The sequence below is a fragment of the Carcharodon carcharias genome, chromosome 3, assembly GCF_017639515.1.
Source record: "Carcharodon carcharias isolate sCarCar2 chromosome 3, sCarCar2.pri, whole genome shotgun sequence".
Classification (NCBI taxonomy): Eukaryota; Metazoa; Chordata; class Chondrichthyes; order Lamniformes; family Lamnidae; genus Carcharodon; species Carcharodon carcharias.
Genome location: NC_054469.1, coordinates 195,198,170 through 195,206,543, shown reverse-complemented (window position 1 = coordinate 195,206,543; position 8,374 = coordinate 195,198,170).

The following is an 8,374-nucleotide window of genomic DNA, read 5'->3' as shown; positions in this document are numbered from 1 at the left end:
GACTGAATATTGAATTCCCCCCTCCATCCCCATCCCCTTTCTGTTTCCCCCTTCCTTTTGTTTTTTTCCAATAAATTATATAGATTTTTCTTTTCCCACCTATTTCCATTTTTAAATATTTTAAATCTTTTATGCTCCCCCCACCCCCACTAGAGCTATACCTTGAGTGCCCTACTATCCATTCTTAATTAGCACATTCGTTTAGATAATATCACCAACTTTAACACCTATGTGTTCTTTTGTCCTGTTGTTTGTGACATCTTTTGATGATCTGCTTCTATCACTGCTTTTGCCTACAACCACACCACCCCCCTCCACTTTTCTCTCACCCCCACCACCCCCCACCCACCCCCCACACCTTAAACCAGCTTATATTTCAACTCTTTCTTGGATTCGAACTCAAGTTCTGTCGAAGGGTCATGAGGACTCGAAACGTCAACTTTTTTCTTCTCTGCCGATGCTGCCAGACCTGCTGAGTTTTTCCAGGTAATTCTGTTTTTGTTGTGGGCATTCATAACCTGATTCTTAATATACAGGAGCCCAGCAGAGAACTGCCCATCAATATACATAAGTACAAAAGCAAAATACTGCGGATGCTGGAAATAAAAACAAAAAAATGCTGGAAATACTCTGCTTATCTCTGCCTCTGCGTTAATGTTTCAGGTTGATGACCTTTCATCAAAACAAGGAAGAGGAGTTTTAAAGCCAGTAGAAGGGAGAGGGGCAGGAAAAAATAAAGGTCTGTGATAGGTTGGAGAGCAGGAGAGATTAATGAACAAAAGATTTAATGATGCAAAAGGCAGGAAGTGGCAATGGTTGTATAGTAAAGGTTGTGTCCAGATGAGGTGTGGATGGCTATATAGTCATCTATATGCAGCATGAAGGGATAAAGAAACAAACCAGCAGAAAAAACATGTACAACAAGATGGAGGCTGAGTTATGATCTAAAATTGAACTCAGCATTGAAGTCCAGGTGGCTGTAGAGTGCCGCGACGAAAGGTAAGGTTTGCAAGCTTGCATGAGGTTCATTGGAGCAGTGTAGCAGGCTGTAGACAAATGTCAGAGTGGCTGTATAGCAACCATCGGAATGCAACATGAAGGGACAAGAAATACATTACGTATTGGCATGGTAGCTGGTCCAGTAGTTAATGCTCTTCTAAACTTGTGTTGATGTATTTTTAGATAGCAGACTTAGATTAAATCTAAATTGTATTCAAGACTTTGTGTGCCAAAGTCAGAAGTGCAAACATTTTTCAATTCAATGCACGTGGCATCTTTACCCATGATCGTTAAAATTCTTATAAAATAATTATGCTTTTTTAAAAGACGGTTGAAACAGGCAAGTTTTATTTTTTGTAAATTGTACATTATCCAGGGGTAACAGTTAAGGTGGGTTGATTAACTTAAAATAGGTTGATTTTTTTAACCTGCCAATGCTAAAATGCCATTGTAAGTGGACTAGCTATAAACTTTTTCTGAAATTCAAACATCTCTTGTTCATTGTCCTCAGCTACTGGATGTCTGCGCCCGACAAAGATACCTTCAGCAGTCCTTCACTCACTAAATCTGTTTAAGATTGTGTTTTGTGGACTTCAATTAAGTCTTCATGATCTTAACACCACAAAATGTTCCCCAATAGGTCTTATCAGTGCTAAGTGATATGTAAATGACTAGCAAATGCCCTGTTAATTTGGACCACCATCCTGAAGAGAACTGAGTTTATTTAAAATCAAAAATACCCTTTTATACAGGATTGACACATTATTTCCACTGGTTGAGGAATCTGATCATTTAAGACTGAGTTAAGGAGAAATTACTTCGCTCAAAGGGTTGTGAACCTTTGGAATTCTCTACCCAGGAGGATTGTGGATGCTTCATCATTGAATGTGTTTAAGACTAGGTCAGACAGATTTTTGGTGTCTCAGAATCAAGAGATACAGGGAGTAGGTTGGAAAGTGGAGCTGAAGCTGTAGATCAGCCATGATGGTATTGAATGGCACAGGAGGCACAATGGGCCCTTTGGTATACTGCTTTTCCTTCTTGTGTTCTGAGATATCACCAGATGTTCAGAACTATGTTAACAGGTTGCTCTCTGTAACATCAAAATATCCCAAAATGCTTAATTAGTAATAAAAACCTTTGTCACCAAGCCACAGGAGGAGTTATCGGGACAGGTTACCAAAGCTTCAAGGCTTCTCCTGGTGGCAGGCCTGTATTAATGCCCACTATCTTTATAGGGAACAATGGGCAGCAGGGCACACGCACAGACATCTTGAGGGAGGAGGAGAGAATGTTGTAAATTTCTATCCTGAACTGACAGTGATGGTCTGTAAAATTTTACAGGGGATTAAAAGGGGACGATTTTCTCTATTCTTTGGTGGGATTTTGGCATTGCTGTAAGGGCCAACAGTTGTTGCCCATTCCTAATTGCCTTTGAGAAGGTGGTGGTGAGCTGCTTTCTTGAATTTCTGCAGTCCATCTGGTGTCGATACACCTATAGTGCTGTTCAGAAGGGAGATCCAGAGTTTTGTGAGCAAAGTTGGACCTCATGGAGTAAAAGAGAGGAGCAACATGGTTACAAAATTGACAGTGACTGGAAAAAGGGTAGTGGTTTTTCATATCGGAGGAAGGTTTATAGTGTAGTTCCCCAGGTGTTGGTTTTAGGACCCCTGCTGCTGATATAAATCAATGATCTGGACCTTGGTGTATAGGTCAGAATTTCAAAATTTGCAGACAATACAAAACTTGTAAGTATTGTGAACTGTGAGGAGGATAGTGTAGAACTTCAAAATGACCTAGACATGTTGGTGGAATTGGCAGACAAGTGCCAAATTAAGTTTAATGCAGAGAAGCATGAATTTATTCATCTTGGTAGGAACAATGCAGAGACAATAAAATTGTACCTTCTATTTTATAAAGGGGTTGCAGGAGCAGGCATTGGACATATGAATCATTGAAAGTGGCAGGATAGATTGAGAATGCGGTTAATAAAGCATATGGCATCCTGGGCTTTATCAATAGTGGCATATACAAAAGCAAGGAAGTTATGTTAAACCTGTATGAAACACTGGTTCGGCCTCAACTGGAGTATTGCATCCAGTTCAGGGTACAACACATTGGGAAGGAAGTGAAAGCATTAGAGAGGGTGCAGAAAATATTCATGAGAATTGTTCTAGGGATGAAGAACTTTGGCTATATGGAGAGATTGGAGAAGTTGGGACTGTTCTCCTTGGTGAAGAGAAGTTTGAGGGGAGATTTGATAGAAGTATGCAAAATCATGAGGGGTCTGGGCAGAGCAGATAGGGAGAAACTTCCCATTGGTGGAAGGATCAAAAACCAGAAAGCACAGATTTAAGGTAATTGGCAAAAGAAGCAATGGCTTCATGCAGTGAGTGGTTAGGATTTGGAATGCACTGCCTGAGAGTGTAATGGAGGCAGATTCAATCGAGGCTTTCAAGAGGTAATTTGATTATTATGTAAAAAAATGTACAGGGAGAAGGTAGGGGAGTGACAACAGGTGAATTGTTCTTTTGGAGAGCCAGGACAGGCCGCATGGTGTCCTTTTATGCTGTAACCATTCTGTTGTATGAATCTGGCTTTCCTTTCTTGTATCTGTTTCTAGCTGCCTATTACCAAAAGAGGAAGAAAATGCTTCCCTACCAGGTTTATGATGAATCAATAGCCCAAGACTTCATGTTGAGTTTAGTCCTATTTCCATCTACTCGTTTCATACGAACATACAAATTAAGAGCAGGAGTAGGCCATTCAGACCTTCAAGCCTGCTCCATTATTCAATAAGATCATGGCTGATCTGATTGTGACCTCAACTCCACATTTCCGCCCGGCCCCAATAACTTTTGACTCCCGTTAGTCATGAATCTACCTCTGCCATAAAAATATTCAACGCCCTGCCTCCATCGGTCTGTGGGGAAGAGAGTTCTAAACATATTCAACCCAAAGAGAGAAAGAATTTCTCATCACTGTCTTAAATTGGAGACCCCTTATTTTTAAATTGTCCCCCAGTTCTAGTCTCTCCTACAAGAGAAAATATCCTTTCAGCATCCACGCTGTCAAGTCCCCTCAGGATTTTATTTGTTTCAATAAGATCACCTCTCATTCTTCAAAATTGATAAAGCAGCCTGTCCAACCTTTCCTCATAAGATAACCTTCCCACCATCCCAGGTATCAGTTAAGCGAGTCTTCTCTGAGCTGCTTCTAATGCATTTATATTCTTTCTTAAGTAAGGAGGCCAAAATTGTATACAGTACTCCAGATGTGGTCTCTCCAATGCCCTGTACAACTGTAGCAAAACATCCCAACTTTTATATTCCATTTACCTTGCAACATTCCATTTGCCTTCCTAATTATTTGCTGTACCTGCATACTAACCTTTTGTGGTTCATGTACCCGAACACCCAGATCCCTCTGTACTGCAGAGTTCTGCAATCTCTTCTCCATTAAATTAATATGCTGCTTTTCTATTCTTCCCATTAAAGTGGACAAGTTCACATTTTCCACATTCTACTCCATCTGCCAAATTTTTGCCCATTCATTTAACCTTTCTATATCCTTTTGCAGGCTCCTTAGGTCCACAACTTGCTTTCCTACCTATCTTTGTGTCATCACCAAATTTAGCAGCCATACGTTTGGTTCCTTCATCCAAGTTATTGATATAAATTGCAAATAGTTGAGGCCCCAGCACTAATCCCTACAGCACTCCACTCGTCACGTCTTGCCAATCGGAAAATGATCCATGTATGCCTACTCTGTTTCCTGTTAGCTAACCAACCCCTTATCCATGCTATTATGTTACCCCATATTATGATCCTCGGCCAGACCGTTAAATCGTTAGATTTACGATTATGGACCAATAATGTTTTGTTTAAAGTAGACAAAATTTAAGTTTCAGAGCACTTACTCAGTGAAGAAAGCCACAAGTTTTGAACAAACAAAAATAAACTTTACAAGGTCAGAAGGATAAAACAATTTAAAATATCTGTCTTACACTCTTAACATAGCCATGTAAATACTGTGGCTACAAGAGCAGGTCAGAGGCTAGGAATCATGCAACGAGTAACTCACCTCCTGACTCCCCAAAGTCTGTCCACCGTCTACAAGGCACAAGTCAGGAGTGTGATGCCTGGATGAGTGCAGCTCCCACAACACTCAAGAAGCTTGACACCATCCAGGACAAAGCAGCCTGCTTGATTGGCACCACAATCTCTCAATCCCTCCATCACCAATTCACAGTAGCAGCAATGTGTACCATCTACAAGATGCACTGCAGGAATTCACCAAGGCTCCTTAAACAGCACCATTCAAACCCATGACCAATACCATCTAGAAGGACAAGGGCAGCAGATAAATGGGAATACCACCCCTTTAAGTTCCCCTCCAAGTCACTCACCATCCTGACTTGGAAATATATCGCTGTTCCTTTACTGCCGATGGGTCAAAATCCTGGAACTCCCTAACAGCACGGTGGGTGTACCAACAGCACGGTGGGTGTACCTACACCACATGGACTGCAGTGATTCGAGGCGGCAGCTCACCACCACCTTCTCAAGGGCAACTAGGGATGGGCAATAAATGCTGGCCCAGCCAGCAAAGTCCACAAGCCGTGAATTATTTTTTAAAAATTCATGGTAAGTATAAGGTACATATGAATTAACAGGCAAACTATGGCCAGACACACCACACTACACAATAAATGACAGATGCAACCAAAACAGATTCCATGGATTTCTTAACAACCCATGTAGACTTTAGTCACACTGCGAGTCAACCAATCTCACAAACTCCGTCTCTCTCATGCAGGTTTCCCATCTTCGCCTTCGAAGGTCTCGCCCTGGAATTCTCTCCACAAGTTGCTCTAACTCAGACAACTTCAATGACAGCCCACCTCACAGGGTTTCAATCTGGCCTCCTAAGATTCCATTCCCATGGATTCCTGAGCATTCCTCAAGCATCAATTTACACACACAATTTCAGCTCTTTGTCCGTGCCAAACAGAACACTACTGCTCCACATGGGTACATTTGCCCCAACGGCCTGCAGCACGGAGTCACCAACCTTCGGCTGCCTTCTTGGATCTTCAGGATGTCTTCTGAGCCCTCTTGAATTGCTAGGGCTTCTCCTGAGCCAACTTCACTTACAGTCAGCTTCCTGCAGCCCTTTTCTCTAATTTGGAGCCTGTTTCTCTGCTATCTCTTTTAACTGAATTTAACTGGGACCTGTTTCTGTCCCTTATCTTTGTCCCTTACCTGGGAGTTTCTTTTAGGGCCTCTCCCTGTCCCCCTCCCTTATCCCTCTCTCTCTTGGATGCTTGCTGGCTCTGGTGCTCCACATCTGGTCATCTGACCTGGGTTTTCATCCACTCCTCTTTCCTCCAGGTGTGCAAGCCTGTCCAGGGCCCAAAGAATTTGAAGATGCTGAGCTGTGCACATGCAGCCTGTTCCCACCTGTGCATGCGTTGAAAGTCCAATGTTCTTTGGGAGTTCCTGACCTACAAGCTAAGCTTGGGCTTCTTAACACCCCCTATACCATGAGCTCTTATTTTGTGTAGTAATCTTTGGTTTGGCACCTAGTCAATTGCCTTCTGGATATTGAAGTACAACACACCCACAGGTTCCCTTTATCCATGTTATTTGTTATTTCCTCAAAAAACTCTAATAAATTGGTCAAACATGAGTTCCCTTTCACAAAACCATGCTGACTCTGCCTGATTGCATTGAGATTTTCTAAGTGCCCTGTGATAACCTCTTTAATAATAGATTCCAGCATTTTCCCCATAACAGATGTTAAGTGAACTGGCCTATAGTTTGCTGATTTCTGTCTCCCTCCTTTCTTGAATAAAGGGGTCACACTCGCGATTTTCTAATCTGATTGGATCTTTCCAGAATCTAGGGAATTTTGGAAAATTAAATCCAATGCAATTACTATTTCAGCAGCCACTTCTTTTAAAACCCTAGGATGAAGTCCATCAGGACCTGGGGACGTGTCAGCTTTTACTTATAATAATTTTCTCAGCACTCTTTCTTTGGTGATTCAAATTGTTTTAAGTCCCTCCCACCCTTTCACCTCCTGATTCATACTTTTTTTATTCATTCGTGGGATCTGGGTGTCACTGGCTAGGCCAGCATTTATTGCTCATCCCTAATTGCCCTTGAGAAGGTGGTGATGAGCTGCCTTCTTGAACCGCCGCAGTCCATGTGGTGTCAGTGCACCCTCAGTGCTGTTAGGGAGGGGGTTCCAGGATTTTGACCCAGCGACAGTGCAGCAACAGCAATATATTTCCAAGTCAGCATGGTGCGTGGCTTGGAGGGGAACTTCCGGGATGTATCTGGGATGTATCCTCTACAGTGAGGATAGATGCAAAATATCTGTTCAACTCATCCACCATGTCCTTATTTTCCATTAATTCCTGAGACTCACTTTCAAGAGGAACAACACTCACTTTACTTAGCAAAAATAATTCCCAGAAAAGAGGCCTTTAAAATTTTGCCTGAGACAAATGCCACAGGTCAAAAATAGGAAAAATAACCCCAAATCCATAAATGTAAGCCTTGGTCTTACTTGGAACTAAACTCTTTACAGAGGCGATTTCAGCCAGGGTGATCTTACACATTTCTGAGTTGTTTTTCTTAGGAAGTATAAAGTCAGTTAACTTATCAGGTATATTCCAACCGCTTTAAAACAATCATAATTACATTTCTTTCACCACAAATGATCCTGCTTAAGTAATTCATTTTTCTTCGTTTAATTTCCCTATGAGGACTTTGCACCAATTTTTCTCTCTGTTTGGGTGTTCTCCACAATCAATCTGGGTAAGGAGAGAAATAGTAAAATACTGCAGATTTTGGAAATGAAACAAAAACAGAAAAATCTAGGCGGCGCACAGCAGGTCAGTTACCATCTGTGGGGAGAACAGACAAGTCAAGTGTAGGTCTTCCAGTTCTGACAAAGGGTCTATATTGAAGCAGTAACATGTCTGTTCTCTTCACCGCTGCTGACTCACTTGGTGAGTTAGTGCCTGCACTTTTTGTTCTTGCTTCTGGCTAAAAAGAGCATTTCACAAGTTAAACTGAATGGTGCTAGTCTGAAACAAGTTGACTTTCTGTAGTGTATTGAATTTAAGTGCCCAGCATCATTAGGATGGAACACTGCCATGAGAGTATAATAATTTTCATTATATTTTTCTGGTTTATTGGAAAGTAGGTTTATGGGGGTAAGTATAGTTAGGTCTGTGTGTCACATTTGGAGTCAAGTAGACTGCAAGCTTTAACTCATCTAAAGAAGCTAGGTGATTGACATGCTAATGAGTAAATATGGATGCTGGCTTAGCATGTAAGGTGTGAAGGGAATTTGCATTTTT